The 17,683-nt window shown below is 36.9% G+C and overlaps 1 protein-coding gene across 2 annotated transcripts in view; it reads left to right on the top strand.

Moving 5' to 3' along the window:
• KHDRBS2 (KH RNA binding domain containing, signal transduction associated 2) overlaps window positions 1-17,238 on the top strand; it is a 366,426-nt gene extending 349,188 nt beyond the window's left edge. For both annotated transcript variants that reach the window (XM_039380435.1, XM_039380437.1), the window contains exon 13: window positions 9,829-17,238. The gene's annotated coding sequence lies outside the window, so the exon portion shown is untranslated. The remainder of the gene's footprint in view (window positions 1-9,828) is intronic.
• The last annotated feature ends 445 nt before the right edge of the window (window positions 17,239-17,683 follow it).

Here is a 17,683-nt window from a genome sequence, read left to right as displayed (position 1 = left end):
AGTAGAGTGTGAGTACACATGGAGCAATGTACAACAAGGGAGTAACTGCAATACAGGCATATATTATTATTGGATTTGTTTTAAATGTCAAGCAATAATACATATGAAATAAAAGTAAGTCTGTAACTATCCTGACATTCTCCTAAATGTGCAGTAAAACAAATAATAAATAATAAAACTGTAGGTTACACTAATCAAATTCAAATCAGTTCAACTGCATAATTTTCAGTGAAGAGATGCTCATGAAACACAGAATAAACTGCAGAAGGGAAGGTTCATTGCTTCCTAATCAAAAGCAGTCAGCTTTAAACACCAGCCAGTCAGGTGATAGGTTTGTCATTTCTCAGCTGTGCTCTTGGAGGGAATTTGCCAAGAAGGCTTGACAGCCTTTAAACTTTGCAGAGCATTTTTTTGCCTGTTTCTGAACATCATGTTGATCTACAAAAACTCCTGGGAGACTGGGAGGAGAGGCAGAGTAACAGCAGTTCTATTAAAATATATTTACTGCAATGAATGTCAATCAGAGTTTATAGTGTGAAAAAACGTGCATTTTCAGAAGAGAAATTTTCACCACCCCGCAGGTCTGATTCTTTCTTGTCTAGTTCTGTCCAGCTACTCTGCGGGACTGAGGAGTGTCAATCATTAATTGCCTGAGTGTCAGAGAAGTAAAGGCTTGTAATGCATCACTAAAAGCCAGAAATCAGGGTGTCTGAATTATGATGGGAAGCTTTAAATGAATATATTACTGCTACATACAATTAACAGCCCAAGCCAGAAATCATTTACTTTCATAATGCAGAACAATGACAGCTCTCCAGTAAAAACATATTTACAGTAGTTTTACATTGCTTTCTAGAGGTTTCATGGAAAAGGGAGAGACAAAAATTAATATGCACCAAGGCAGTTACAGAGAACCCTGTCTTTGTACTGTTCTTTCCTTTTAATCAGCATGAGCTTTGCTAAATAGGGGAAAGAATTATGAGTAGGTCGCAAGCATCTAGGTTACTGAGGGCAAATCACTCTCAGAGGAATAACTTTGCAATTTGAGCAACAGAGTCCGACCTTTACGTGACTTAAGATGAACAGGTCTTCTCTGTTTTAACCCAGCAGGAACAGCAATTGCAAGGCAGCCAACCTGAAGTCCCTCAGCCACCTTTCCTTACATGAACAGAAGATCTGTTCTCCCTTCCCCTGGCAGTTATACCATTGTGCTGGAAGAATTTTCTACTGTCTTCTATTTCTATTTTCTAATGTCTTTTTAGTGTCTTCTGTTTCACATTCTCAAGTGTGGGACCTTACATATGTTGTAGTAGTTTTTGGTATTGGTTGAAGTCCCATTAAGCTTCTGAAGTTCTTAAATTGCTTCTTGGAGGGTTTGGGGTTTTTTTTCATGTAACTTAGGTTATAAAAGTAGCACCATAAACATTAATTGAAGAGCCATTAAGCAGTATGGCTGTTTGTTTTGGGTTGATAGAGGACATAAAGCTTCATACCCTGTGGTGGAAAACAATTAGATCTGATGATGAACATGCTATTAAATATACCATTACCAGACTTCTATCAGTTTAACTTTAGAAAATAGCAACCAGCTGTAGCCAAAGCATACACAAGTGATAGAAAGTCATATTTTAATATGACTGTTATAAATATTGTCTTTTCTAATGTTTTATGCTAATGACAGTGACTAATAGTAGTCATTACCTCCATTCATTCTCATAAAAATTTCCTCGAGAGGATGATCACAACTGGAATGCTGTTTAAAATAAACCATTTTTCTAAAATAGAGAACATAAAAAACATTTAAATACCAAGAGATTGGCTAGCTAATTTATTTTTTAATAGCATGTGTTCAACAACTACAGCTTTTGTTAATTGTGCTATCAGTTGAACAGATATTCCTTTCAGAAACATTTTTGGCGTACTAACGTGTGTACACGTCATGTCTTCATATGGTCTCTGAAGAATGGGATAAAAGGTGAATCTTATAGAGGCCAGAAAAAAAGTCTGATGCTACCCCTGTAGAGGCTTAATATTAAGAACATTGAATTTCCTCATCCATTTCTTATTTCAGTTATGAATTCTGCTTACTTGACAGGTACAGAGTACTTCATTATGTGCATGAACAGAAATGCTTAAATGGATGAAGCAGCTATTTATGTCTGATAGGAGCTAAGTGGGACATTAAATTAATGCCAAACAAGCGAGTGCTCATTTTAGTTTTGTTATAAATGGCTGCAGCACAGCAGTAATGTGTTGACTCTCATGTGCTGACAAGTTCTATATTTCTTACAAACTTCCCTTAGAGCTCGATGTGGAAAGACAAATTCACACTCTGCATGATGAAATTAGCAGCAGATGCATTAATAATTGAATAAGGATCTCTGGAGATATACCACAGTTCAGAAGGAGAGTTGTTGCCAGGCTGGTTTAAGTAGAGGCTTCTGTCATATACATATGTCATATACATAAGCTCCGAGTTAAGAGCTGCTGCCTGTATGTAGCCTTTGGTATCAAATCCGCTTCCTGCTTTTAGAAGACTTTGCATAGTTACATTTGACAGGTCCATGAGTAGACTTGACAACCATTAATTTGGGCAGAGTGTGCCCTTGCTCATCCCTCCTTTCTCTCTGACTATTCTGAAACGTAGGGGCAAATTCAACACAATTCCTTCTGGATTTGTCTCCAGACAAGGAATGGGGTATAAGTGACTGAAAGACTTTCACTGTATGCCAGACTCTTGCATTAGACCTCCATTCTTGTAGGGTTGAAAGTTTCCTGAAGTGCAGATCTCAGCTTCTCTCACAAAAGGATTAGGCCAATGGCATCCTGGCCTGGATCAGGAACAGTGTGGCCAACAGGTCCAGGGAAGTGATTCTTCCCCTGTACTCAGTGCTGGCAAGGCCACACCTGGAGTACTGTGTCCAGTTCTGGGCCCCTCAGTTCAGGAAGGATATTGAGGTGCTGGAGCAGGTCCAGAGAAGAGCAACGAGGCTGGTGAAGGGACTTGAGCACAAGTCCTATGAGGAGAGGCTGAGGGAGCTGGGGTTGTTTAGCCTGGAGAAGAGGAGGCTCAGAGGTGACCTCATCACTCTTCTTCAACTACCTGAAAGGAGATTGTAGCCAGGTGGGGATCGGTCTCTTCTCCCAGACAGCTATCAGTAAGACAAGAGGGCATGGTCTCAAGCTCTGCCAGGGGAGGTTTAGGTTAGATATTAGGAAGAAATTCTTTACAGGGAGGGTAATCAGGCATTGAAATGGGCTGCCCAGGGAAGTGGTGGATTTACCATCCCTGGAGGTTTTAAGATGAGACTGGATGTGGCACTTAGTGCCATGGTCTAGTAACCACAGCAGTAGTGGATCAAGGGTTGGACTTGATGATCTTGGAGGTCCCTTCCAACCCAGCTGATTCTGTGATTCTATACCATACTGCCATCTTCCTTTCCAGCAAAGGTGATCTCCTTTGATTTAACTACATACATCGGTTTGGGAAGGAAGGAATTTCACAGAATCACAGAATGGGTAAGGTTGGAAGGCACTGCGGTGAGTCATCTGATCCAACCTCCCTGCTCAAGCAGGGTTGTCCTAGAGCACATTGCGCAGAGGAGCCCAGAACCGGACACAGCACTCCGGGTGACGCCTCGCCAGGGCTGAGTAGAAGGGCAGGATCAGCTCCCTCAACCTCCTGGCAATGCTTTTCCTAATGCACTCCAGGTTACTATTGGCCTTCTTGGCCACATGAGCACACTGCTGGCTCAGTTTGAGTCTTTTTGACAATAGTGAAGAAAACAAGAGGATTGCCAGAAAAAAACTCTGCTTTTTAAAGATACCACCAAGGCCAGCCATGATGCAATTCCTAATAGTTACATTGTGATCACTCCTAACACCAAGTAATATTATGCTCAGAAGATACCTGACAAAGCAGTGTGACATTTCATACACAACACTACTATTGGAGCAAATTCTCGTGGGTTTAAAATCAGAATTTTATTGTACTAGTGCCAAGAGAGTAATAGCAATTTGAATAGTCTGAAAATTTGTCCCAGTTAGAAGAAGAGTGGCAAATTTTAGCACACTGTTACTGTACTAACTCCGCATAGCTCTCCCAACTATCCATGCAGACTTCAGGCACTGGTTTGGTCTGCACAGGTTGAAGTGAATTCTGTGTTTTGCTTTCCTCCAGTTACAGGTTATTATATAAATCTCAGGATTGAGAAGACAGAAAAAAATAGCTTAAAATAAATATCAGTGTATTGTATGGAGTTTCATCCTAAAGGAAAGCTAATTGTAATCTCAGGTTTTTTAATATATTGCAATATTTTGCATAAGCTACCATATGATTTAACAAAGTGGTACTGTCTTTAAAACAATACTCAAGACTCAATTGTCTTTAAAACAATATTTCAATTCCTTTTATTTAGATATGCAACTCTTTTTATTCAATAACAGTGCATATGTTACTTATTCAGTAAGAGTTTGGTATGAATCTTGTCGTAATAGTAATATTGAACTGGAGATCTTTTTAAGTATGAGAAACATTTAAACAGTTTCTGTTGTCACTTGAAATAGGAGTTAAGTCCCAGAGATTCATATTTATATAATGAACTAATGTCTCCATCTATTAGACACCCTGAAACATCCTGCAAGGGGCTCAGCTGAGGAAAGAACAGTACGCATTTTGCTCTGTGATATTGGACCACAATACAGATGTTAGAGATCAGAGACTATCAGATGAAGGAGTTAGCATGCTAAAATAATACCCTGGTTTCACCATAAGTCTTCTTTTGGGGTGCTTCAAACAAAGATGTGAAAATTAAACTGGATTTACATAAACATTTTTAGTAAACATTTCAGAATTAATATTGTTCTTTAGATTCACACATGTATAATACATTTCATTGCTGTAGAAAAAAGTAATGTTACCAAAATCTGAGTTTTTAAGGAAAAGACCAAATACTTAAACAAGGTCATGAACTGCTAGATGAGAAGAATATATGTGTATTACATAGACCAAAGAAACTGCATCAACGGGGACAGGGGGAGTGAGTTCACAAATCATTAACTATGGCTTTATGCTTCACAGTGGGTTTAATCTTATTAACTGCTTTCCATTCATTCTGTTATTTCCATGGAATAAGATTCTAAGTCTGCTCCAGGTTAAAAGTGAATATTATGCAATCGAGTAAGTTCTGTACCTATTGTTAGCATTTACAAGGCCCATCAGTGGTGCCAATGTTTATTCTTAACATTGTGAAGTAATCACGAAATTTCACAACTCTGGGCAGTCATCACTGCTATAAAAGCAAAGAGATATTTCTAAAGCCGTCTAGTGAGTGAATAAACCAACGGCTTTTATCCAGATTTTGCAGGTCACTGGATGTTCAAAACAGCAAAGGAAATTAAAAGAACCCTTTCTCTTTTGCTGTCATGGTAATTTTGCAGTTGAGTATATGATGATGTGCTAATGTAAAAGCTATTGAGGAAGATATGGAGGGGTCTTCTTCTAACACTGCCTTGAAAGGTAGAAATAAATGTTGCATTTCAAATCACAGATCTCCTTGAAATTTGATTTCATTTTAAAAGGCATCTTAAGCACAAAATTTTTGTCCCTTGGTAACTTCCAATCAGATGAGAGTCCACTTAGAAGTAAAAACATAAATTTCTAATTGTCAGTCCTGTAACCTCAGCCTGAAAATCAAGTGGCAACTTTTTGATTTATGCCTCATCATTATTATTTATGCTTCTGCAGGCCAGAAATTTTTTTCCCCTTCTGTTGCAGAATATCAGGTCTTTCCTTGGGATCTCTTGAGATGACAGACTAAGCATGGGCAGTGTCCATAGAGAGTCCCAGTCTACTGTATTCAAGCAAAACAAATACATAGAGAGGGAGTCACTGTGGATTTTCAGATTACCCTCTGAGGGCTATGATAGCTGTGCTGAGCTGGCAAAGCCAAAATTTCAACACAGAATTCTCGACAGAATGTATTTGATTTCTTTCTAGCACACCCTGAAAAGAGAAAGGGCAGGTGTTTTGATGTATTCTCTGTAAACCTCTGAATTTAAGAAATTGGATGGGATGCCAAGTACACAGAATGATCCAAGCTTTTGCAGAAAATGATACCCCTTCATTTATCCCAGCAAGTAATACAATAGTTCTACTTCTTCTCCTTCTGCTATTTGAGAAAGTAGGACCTATTTTTTGAATGTCCCATATGAGAAGTGCAGCCTTTTCTGATTACAGAAAAAGATGTTTATTTTTATCAGTTTTTCCATTTTAGTTTCCAGTCTACTGAAAGAGACCTTCCTCTCCCATCATGGTTTTCCTCAGTCCCCTAACATGTCTTAATCCAATTAGTGTTGCCACCTTTCTTGCTTCCTTTCTGTCTTTCTGATAATGCATATACATTGCACAGGATGTCTTCTGAGTTTGAAATTAAAATGTCTCTTTTGGACTTCACTATGGAAAAATGTCTAAAATTGGGCAATAACACATGCAGTTCCAAAGTCTTCCGTAATGCACAGTTGACCAGCCATTAAAGAAATAGATCTTTTTCTTCAAGGCCTCATTTAGGGAGCAGAGCTGCTACTGCTGGAACAGTAAACCCAATTTTGTCTTTCAGATACTCTTCTGAAATGCCTATCTCCCACATAGCTGCAGTTTCCTGTCCTTTCCGTTACCCTCCCTTTGCTAATCGTGGCTCCAGTGGAGTTGATATGAGATGTGCACATAGGTTTTTGCAACTTAATAATGCCAGTCTTCATGGGACTGTGAAGAAAATTAAGCAGACAGAACCAGCACACAGTATAAATAGATTGTGGTTACAATCCTAATCCAGTCTGGAGATTCAGTCCATGCACTTTCATTCCCTTGTAAAGTAATATTTAATATGCATCTCCACAGATGTAGGCTCTGAATGTCTCCTCTAATGTACTTCTAAACGTGTCATTTTAAGATGACTATTTTTAACATAGTGCAGTAAAGGACTTTCAAAAGATAATTACAGGTTCAAAGGCTTCAGTTAGGACAGCAATTCCTGAGTACAAGCAACTGAATTCCCTTAGTTATTCACTAGGCAAATGCACTAAGAAAGTTAGAAGGGCAGGAATCTCAAGATGGAAGTGAAAGTTGGAAACACAAAGTGAGAGAAGATGGAATACTTTTTTTCTCTGAAAAATAAAAAACTGTGTGTCTCTGATGCTACCAAGCAGGTCCAACTGAAATTCAGACAAGAGGCAAAGGATACTGTGCTTTCATAACAGTGCTTGCATAGAAAGTACCCATAAAGGCTCAGGGAATACCAGTTGCTTCAAAATCAGGTGACAGTGCAGACTTAACAGGATGACTTGGAGCAGCTCCTGAAAACTCCTGTGCCCAAACATGAACAGAAAGCTAGATGTTAACCCAGAAAGTTTTCTTGCCAGGGCAACAGATTTTTGTAACAGATTTCATGCCTATATGAAGTTAAAGCCTTCAAACTGAACCTAGGTTTTGGCTTGTTTGCTTCCCTTTAAGCAGTGGTCACGTACAGGCTGGTAATGAACACATCATTTCCCAGAGTATTAAAATAGGCAACAAATTATTAGTGTTTATATAAGTAAATAACACAGGTCGGAATCACTCTTTTATAAGGGTTTAAAACTAAAACCATCAGCGTGAACCACTTTCATCTCTCAGGAAATGGAGCACAGGATAAACACTACATGTGTTGGGAGTGCGTTAGATATTCACCTTTCACTTTTGCATGGTGGATTTGGTGAAATAAGCAATTAACACTGATAAACTGAGGACCTCTTGCAAATGATGGTATGGACCCAGGAAGAGATGGCCTGTTGGATAACCAGTGCCAAACCTAAGCTAAGGTGAAAACTTTGGAATATCAGTGGGTTACAAATGTAGGAATAGGTTCCCAGGAAAGAATAACTGTGCCAACAGAGAAAGTTCCTCCCCTGTCTCAAGAATTTGATGTCTCATTTTCATCTTAAAGGGAAAGAATTTACTTTTTATAAAATGTCACATCGTTTTAGAGTTCGTGTGAAATGTTAAGAAGAGTAGGTTCCTCTAGAAGATTACAGTCGGGTTTGCTGTGTTCATTCTTATTGATGGGTTGGGGAGTAATGTTTTCACAGGAATAATTGTTCCCATTGCACATAAACACATATTTATGATATGTATTAGATGCAATTCAGTTCAGTGCTTGCTAGTCATTAGGCTTAGTGACTTGTTCAAGCTCATTTTGCATTTTTAAAAAAAATTGTTTTCCTCTGAACTCTTCTGGTTTTGCTTGTTTCAAAATTAAATTAATAGTAAGATTTTCATCAATAGGGAGCACTGACAGTTTAGCCACTATAACTTTGCATGTATTTTATATGCAGATTAAAGCACATTTTTGGGCTATAAATCAATCTAATATTGTAATTGTGCTTCCCATTCAACTGTTCACTGTTTCTTGGACATCTGTTACACATTGAGCAGCTGCTTCTATTGGGATGAACCCAGTGGCTTCTAGATATTATTTATGAATCCAGTGAATTTAAATTCAAGGAATATATATTATAATCCAGATTTCTGAAGTACATCTTTCCACATTTTGTCAAAATGCATGTTGGCATATCAGTTAATTCTGTTGCCCACTTTAACATAATCTCTGAAATTTCTTAACTGTCTTTTCAGATCTATCCTACTTATATTTTTGTGTACTTCCTATATTGAAATTTCACTTTTAGTCATATTCTCATACCTCAATTAAAGTATATTCAGCATCAAACTTTATATGAATACCAAGGTGGTGCGATATTTGTCTTTTAATATGGCTTTCCAGTCATTCCTATTGCTTGTTATCAGAGTCTCATCCAGCTTTTTAACTTCTTACAATCAACCTTGGTCCAGAGATATTTTTAAGTTATGAGAACAATGACATAGTACAGAGAGCAAGTTTTTTTTTTATGACTGGTTGTTTAATTGGTAGTTGAGTGGAAAGTATTTTGAATACTTTCTATGACAGCTGTGTCTATGAAACGAGAAAGAATTATATCTCTGCAGAGCACCACAGAAGAGGGTACGAGGACTGTGAGACTTCTGCAGACTCATCTAATGCATCATATAGTGACAACACTGGAAAAAAAGATCCTGAATTAGACAGAAAAATGTTATCTATGTCTGCTGCTCTTGTGGTCCAGACCTCTTTCTCAGAATTTCTACTCAGTCTGTACTCCAGAAGTATTTTCTGTAATATTGCAGTATGTTTAGCATTCTCTTAAATGTACTTTTGAGTAAAAAACTGTTAATTTACAAATATTTGTGAACTGCAGAAAATCATTCAGCTCATCCCAGTATATGTGGATTCAGCTGGCAGAATGAGTAAAGTGTTACAATACCATGGAAAATAATTCTCTTAGAGAATATAATGTATATGCTTCAGAGGTACACACACCTCAGCAGAATACTGCATATGCCTGTCCTATCAACAAAAGGGCAGGTATTTCCATCACATGGAAAATGATTGGCACAACTAGCTCTCTGTGAGAATCTGAAAAAGGAACAGCAAAACTGATTTTGTCAAGGACAAAAGGAGAATGAAGGGCAACACAAGAGGAGACAGTAATACATTTAGGCATTTACTTAAAGAGATTTGAATTATCCTGATCTGAGAAAAGGACAGTTAAGAGTGATAAATGTAATTACCCTGAAAAATAAATATGAGAACTCATTTAAGCTTTTTACTAAAACCGCAAAGGCTTGACTTACCATAAGCTATAAGAGATGTCATTAGATCATCAGCCTTTAAGAATAACTGCCTGTTGTGGTTTCTGAGATGCTCCTTTCTCTACCAGTACTCTGAGTAATTGTGTACAACTCCAAGAATTGATACCTGTAAGGAAGTTCCAGTGTCAGACAGACAAAGAAAGTAAGATATAAAAAAAGGTAAGCAATTCTGTTCACATCAGTGGGTCTTATCATAGTTGTATAGGTTGTAAGATTTGTCTCTGAAGTCATACTATGCTAATATGAGAGTACAGAAGACAATTTAATAAATGGGCTACATCAAGTCAGTTCATTGGTGTTCTGTGGAGTGTAGTCTGTGTACCAATAAAAATCTCCATGATTTTTATTAATTCCACTAAAGTAGCACGCCACCTCCAAATATTTATAGAGATCAAGCAGACTCACTTCAGGACAAGCCCTTCATACATACCAGAGGTACCATTTCCTGAAATGTAAACAGTTGGCATCTGCTGAACCCTAATCCCTAAATCAGAAACATAAATATTTGGATTAACAAAAAATGGAAAGCCTTACTCTTTGTTGTTGACCTCCTAGTACATATTTTTTCACTTTCAATGTTACACACATGACTAGTATTCTTTATCCAGGACTGGAAATGGAGTGACTTTTTGGCGCAGTGACTTTTTGGCATAGTGACCACAAAGGACTTCAGAAGATTTGAAATCAAGCCTTCAGTTCAATGTTATACATGTGATGCAGCTGTGTGATGATGCACATGTGATGAGGCAAGTAAGATTTCATACTCTTAAGAATCAGAGAAATAAAAGGATATTTATTTTACCCCTTTAAAAGAGTATATGGATCTGATACCAGAAAAAGTTGAGGAAATATAAAACATAAGCTTATAATTTGGTTTTTCTACACAGAGAGTTTTAGCACCCCACTGCACCAGAGACAAAGTGTTTAATAACTGTTAAGCGTTTTAGCACAGACCTGGAATTGCTGTCTGTCATATTTGCAGTGCATATATATGTAATACAGAATGGAGATATACAGAATGGAGATATACAGAATATTCCATTGTACAAACTAAAGCTATAACACTGAGCAAACTGCTTAAACCATAGTGCTTAGGGAATGAAATCTGAAATTCTTTTCCAGAGTAGTTTATTTTTGGACAGTGTTTTTTTTCCGGAAGAGATTAAATACAGAGCTGCTGGAAAGCACTGAGAAGTTGGGAAAGAATGAGAATGAGGATGTAGGTGTTGGTGCTGAGGACCCAGGGCACAAGCAGTGATCTTGGAAGTTCTGCCTCTTCTGTTTTGTGCTGTGGTTTTAGGCTGTACAGATCCCAGTTGGACAATCCATAATTAAGTTGGGGTTTAAGGGCTTTCAGTCTTCCTCTTCTCAAGTCACGCTCCAGCCACGGCTCCCAGCCTCATGCCAGGGGCTCCAAAAGTTGGAGCTTCTCCAGGACAACAGCAGGAGATTAGGGAACTAAGTGCTCCAGGTCAACCTGCCTAGTGAGGGGGGGGTCCTGCAGCCTCTGCTCCTAAAGGTAGTGGATTGGGAACTGCAAATTGGAGCTGTCAGTGATGTCCCTGAACCAGCACTTCTTCAGAGCCTGAGGTGCTCACCAGGTGTTGCCTTTGGCAAGATGACAGGGAAACAGTCATATTTCCTCTGAATTCTGCCTCACTTTACACACAGTCGTGACAGGTATTCAGTGTACACTCAAATTTTTTTGGATTGCACATATCTATTTGACTGGGAAGCAAATTATAAGTAAGTTTCAGAGAAGACTGGAATTGTCCACATGAAAATGTTTGATGCTTTGAAATGGCTACGAAACAATAAAAAATAAAATCAGTAAAACACACCTACGTGAAATTTCAATTGTTTTAGTAAGTTCTTTTCATGGTCTATTTTCATGTTCTTCATTTCTGGAAAAAATGTATTTCATTATACTCTGCAAGAATAGAGAAAGTCTTTCAGATTTGTTGTCAGGTTACATATTAAATTTTAGGTCTGTGCATTAGAATTTTCATACAACTCCAAAATTATCAAAATAATTACTTCTTGTCTATGCAAATATGCAGGGTTAGCTTTCATTCCTACCCTGTCATAAGAAATCCAAAATTCTAGGCAGTATAAAAAATGTGCCTTGAATCCTATTGTCAATATTCGCCTATTTACCTTCTTACAACAGAATGTAATTTTGACAGACAACCCTTTAACCCTGGGGTAAAGGAAAGTAGCTCTTGCCATGTTGAATAATGAGCTGTGTAAATTTCAGCTGATGGGGATCTATTCTGTGCCTCCAACAGGACAAAAAGCTATTTCTAGTGGTTGTGACTTTTAATATCAATAATTTTAAATAACCCATAAACTGACATAATTCAGGGGAAATCTTACTTTTTCTTTACCTTTACTCTTGCCAAAAAGGTCTTAGAAAACAATATGAAATCATATTGTATTATGGCCATCACCTTGACACTAGAATTTACATAATACAGTGCATTTGTATTTATAGTTTGTACAGTAGGACATTTGGCCCTTGCTTTTATTATTCTACTGTCATATAATTCATATCTTTCCAGATTTTGTCACCGAGTTACTTACTCACCTGAGCAAGATCAAAAAAGTAAGGCCTGAACCTCTTTCATTGTTGACATGAAATGAATATAGGAGTTGAGAATGCTGCTCTGGCTGTGGGTGTCTGTGTCTGCACATACCCATATGCCATCCTGGACTGTGACAGGCAAGCAGGACACAAACGTGGATGAAAAAAATACCTTTGATTTCTGATCTGGGAGATTGTCTGTAACAGCCACAATACTGGCATAGAGCATCTCAAACCTTGGATCATCTCAAAACTTGGAAACTAGTCTCTATTTCAGAATGTTATTTGTACTTCTTGCAAGGCAAAAAAGAGTTCTTCCTAATTTCACAAAATGCAAAGTATGGCCAATCACAGCCACCATTAGTAGGATCTCTTCGGGTTCTTACCTTTGTTGTTGTTGTTTGAATTTTTATTTGTGAATATTAAAGCCACATTTTTTGTGAAAAACTTATGAATAATATTTGTAGAATTGCAAGTGTACCTTGGAATTCTTATTCATTTGTATTTTAAGTAGCCAAGTTTATTTCATCATTATTGTGTAGTTTGACTACCTGTATTCATAAGGTGTACTTGCATGCCACTTTGATGAGTACTACAAGGTTAGCAAGTACCCAGCAGGAATTAAAAGGCTTGTTTTTTATCAAAAGGGGTCAGTGACCATGGACTGCTTCATTGTTTATGAAAAATAAAGTAAATTTGCATCAAATAAAAGTAAATACGAGTATCTAGTGGCTTTCCAAGCAAGCATAAAGTGGGATTTGGAGAATCGAGTCTGAAGGTAGATGTCAAGCAAGTTTCTTAAAACAAAAATTGGATATGTAAATTGGATATGCCTTCTTGCTACCAGGAAATCTATTCAGCTACCAGGAAAGCTCAGTCCTATAGGATACATATATAGTTAATGTCTTAAGAGAAAAGGCTGAGCTACCTAATCTTTGAGAAAATTTAAAAAAACCCCAAAATTTTAAAAGGCAGAAAAGAAATCAGAAGGAAAAAAAAGAAAAGGGGGAAAAAAAGGAAAAATAAGAAAAACCTTACTGTTATAATCCATTAATAAAATTAAATTAGTTTTCATGGGTTTGTCTTACTGGTAAAATATTTAGGGGCACAAAAAATGTTTCATAAACACAATGAGATTTCCTCTCATGCAAAATCCTTGTCCTTTCTTCAAGGATCTGGCAAGAAAACTGAGTTTTTTACTTGAATTTTACTTTTCAAAGTAAAAGACAGAATCTTCCAAAAGTAAAGCTGTCATTAATTACTGTTGTCAAAATGACACATCTCAATTTTACACAATTGTTTAATTAGACTTCACTCTTTCTTCCTTCTCATTTTGAATGGTACTTGTTATTCTGTGAACTCTGTTTTCACAGTTCCATGAAAACAAAACATAAAATCAATTATGTTGAAGTTTATGTAGGCTTAATATTAGGAAAAAAAGCAAAGTGCCTAGTCCTGCTGTCGATAAAATGTATTTATGTAGTTCTCCATGTAGCACTTTGAATAAGGAAACTGACAGCAATCTCAATCTGAGAAGAGGAAGAGCCATATGGCTCCATTGTATGGGTGGCTAGTTTTATAATAACTTAAAAAAATACTTACATGACTCTTAAACAGATTCAGATTACCACATGTAGATGGGCAAAGTAGCCATGCACAGTGCTGGGGAGTTCCATTTTTTTATCCATGTACTGCCCAGTTAGGAAAGCATGCCAAGGCTTGCAGTTTATCAAGAAAGAGGAGAAATGTCTCGCCCAAGGAATCTCTAGGTTCAGCAGGAGGTTCTCATGGTTTGTGTGGTTACTTGAGGTTAGACTACATAATTAGTTCATACATGTAATCTTTAGTGCCTCTTATAAGAATGCCCTTGAAGGCAACCTCAGGCAGAACAGGACAGTGGATGGTGATGTGCCACACTGCTATTTCTAGATGCTAGAAAAGGTTTTAAATTCACATTTTGGTGACTATATGTGTGTGTGCATGTGCCTAGCACATAGTATCCATATGAATACTAGATCTCTGAAAGGTTCTTAAATTACTTGCTTGGGCATTGCTACTTCCTTTTGTTACTGAGCTGTCTATATGAATTGAAAGTGAGAAAATAGTACAGTATCTAGCTTCATTATAAACCCTTCCTGATTGATGACTTGCCTTCTCTTGGGACCCAGCATTATAGCAGAAACCAACTGGTGTAATCTGCAGCTAAAACTACTTGTTGGAGTTCTGTGTCTTTTCTAGGGAAATGTATTTTTCATTAATACTAATGTTCAGGCTCAGGGAAAAAATGTATTAAGGAAGTGTGTTATACACAGAACTTTAGGCTATTGCTCTTCTTGATGATACTAATCTGTTTTCCTACAGAGAATCATGTGAATTGTTACCTATCATTGCATCCCCACGTTCATCTCTTAATGCTTATGGGTGTGTTACAAACCACTTAAAAGAAATTCACTGCCCAGACTAGGCAGTTTCCTCTGTTACAACAATATATTTTTACCATTGTGTCTTTTCATTTGATAAGTGCTAATAGAGAGATTCTTACCTAGTGCTTTTAAAATGCTTCCTGATCTACACAGACAGGAAAAGTAAACAACAGTTAAGAAATTGCTCTGATAGATAGACCAGTCTCTCAGGAGGCATTCATAACATCGACACCAACGCTGAGTTATTCTCTCTCAGGAGCACCATTAGCAGTCATTTTATCACCACCAAGTGTGTATGTAATTCTGTAACATCAGTACCAAGGCTGGGCAGTTCTCCTTGTCAGAGGTTAAACTGTAGGCGAAACCACTTCACTGTTGAAAAGAAAGTAGAAACCAGCCTAAAGTGCTAAACTTGCAGTTCAAAGTCTCATTAATATGGACATTTACAGATAACAGAATTAAACTGTGAACACTAGGGAGTAGTGTACTAACTTATTTTTAATTGTATACAAAGGGGCAGCTTGTGTCTTATTTTTTGGTTTGATTAATAGTTTATATTGGTTTGAGTCTGTTTTAATCCTGAGTTGGCCACAAAAGTAATAGTTTTGAGGACACAGTGTCACTACAGATGTAAGTTGGATGTGAACTATGAGCAGGATGCTATTTGAAGACAAATCTAATCTTTGTAAGAGTAAATAAGTAAATAGTATTCAGACATTGGCACAGATTTTTCATTCACGACATTTGTGAAACTTACTGGAAAGCCATATGACATTATGGTTTGTTAAAAAGGATGTGAAAAATCAAAAAGATGTACAGAAAAAGGTTCTTAAAATTAGGGAAAATGTACTAATACTGAAACACAAAATAAATTCTTAGCTATTGATTCAGTCAAGAGAGGACTGAGAAGTAACTTGACTACAGCCTTCAGGTACCTACAGGCAAAAAGGATTTTTGACAGTTAAGAGCTCTCTAATTCAGGAGTAAGGAATGTGTAATTAGCTGGAGCCAAGAATTCCAGTCTGTTCCCCCCTCACCAAATTAACAGTGAGAGCTTTAAACCATTGGAGCAATCTCTGTCGGTCAGAAAGCTATCCAGCATCTCATACAGAAGCTACAGAGGTTGATATTTTGGGACCATGCAGGATGTTAGACTAGACAATAATGTATAACTTTTTCTGCCCTTAATATCTATTTCTGAATTTAAGAATCTAAATCAATAAAAATTAAAAAGGTCAACAGAACCTGGCCCTCAGACACATATATTTTATCATTTAATTGCACTTCCATTTGAGGATTATAATTCAGTTCTCTTATGAATTCATCGCAGAAACTTTTCTGCAGGATCCCAGAAATAGAGTCTGTCTTATTCTCATGATTAAACTTTCAACCAAATAAAAGCTCTTCAGCTTGTGACTCTGCATTAGCATGTGAAAAATTTAAATAAACATTGTTTTAGCTTCTTTTGTTATGAGCGAACACAGCAATGATACAGCACACAAAGTGTTAATATTTGTTATAGCCCTTGAGCTATACAATTGTGTAGTTTTGTTTTGATCATGCTTGATATGCTGTGTCTTGACTAGGTCTTCTTTCATTCTATTTCTACAGGTTAGTGAGACTTTAATCAAGAAAAAAAAAATCTAATGAACAGCAATTGGAAACACAGCACTTGGAAAGGTCAAAATGGTACATTACATCCTTATTATCCAAAAGAACAGATGAGTTTAATATCCTGGCAGCATTTTCCTGTGAAGAAGATATTAAACAAGAACTGAAAATGGCATGAGGTTCCCTCTTCCTTTCCTATGACTAAGATTGTAACAAGGTGATGAAACTATACAGAATAAATCTCTTTCTGCTTTAATGGTCAAGCTGTGGATTCTGTCTAGATTTCAAAAACCTAAGCCAGCCAAGGAGTCAACACATGCTGTTTGGTTCAGGATATTTACAACATGCTTTCCTGCTTGTATGACCCATTTTCCATTAATATTTTCTAGTCTTAAACATGAGAAGATATGTTAAGAGAAGGTACACAGTACAATAAGTTTTGCCACATACATGAACTGCAACAAAAAATGCACTGCATCTGCACGGCTGAAAAAGTAGGTTTTTCAGCTTCTGTTTGAATAATCAAACAGCAAAGATAATGTATTCCAACACACAACACATTGCATGTATCCTGCTTTGGAAAGTCCCTGAAGGTATGGAACTATTTGAAGGCAAAGGAATTTGTAGTATATCCCATAGGTTATTAACAATTCGATTAATATAAGAACTGTCAGAATATGCTAGCTTAAATCACTATCTGCATGAAGACTCTTCTTTTTATATGTATAAGGGGAGAAAACACCTTCTGGAACTGAGTGTTGTATTTTAATGCTAAAAAACATCACCAGGGTCCTCATGTAAAATGTTATTATAGCAACAGAACAAATCCTGTGCTTAAGAATAAAAAAAAATTAGTATAAGAGATGCACCTCTATTAGTATTATTACAAGTTAGATATTAAAGATATTAATAATTATTAAAGAAAACATTTTATATGATTCCAAAAGATAGAAGAAGGCTTGAAGTATTGCTGGCTGAAGTGGACCTACATGGATTTGCACAAGCTCACAATTAGAAATCATGCCAAATGTCTTTTTCCCACACTATATTATATTTGAATAAAAATACTTCTCCATGGTACATTACATGCAACATATTGCTGAGAAGAGGTATTCTGCTTTGGTCAAGAGCATATCCAAAATATGTTTTCAATATCTCAAATGGATGTATATGTATGTATGTATGTACTTGATCTTTTCCTTAGGTGTTTTTATTTTTCACTGAAGACTGTAAATGTATTTTTCATCATTTGTTTTGCAACCATAAAGTAGGATAGTTTTTCAATGCATTGGCAACGTGCAACCT

Source organism: Pipra filicauda, unplaced genomic scaffold (assembly GCF_003945595.2).
Source record: "Pipra filicauda isolate LSUMZ 115617 unplaced genomic scaffold, ASM394559v2 scaffold195_size2193078_pilon, whole genome shotgun sequence".
NCBI lineage: Eukaryota > Metazoa > Chordata > Aves > Passeriformes > Pipridae > Pipra > Pipra filicauda.
The sequence above is the reverse complement of the archived record's forward strand: the minus strand, read 5'-3'. Positions and strand labels throughout refer to the sequence as shown.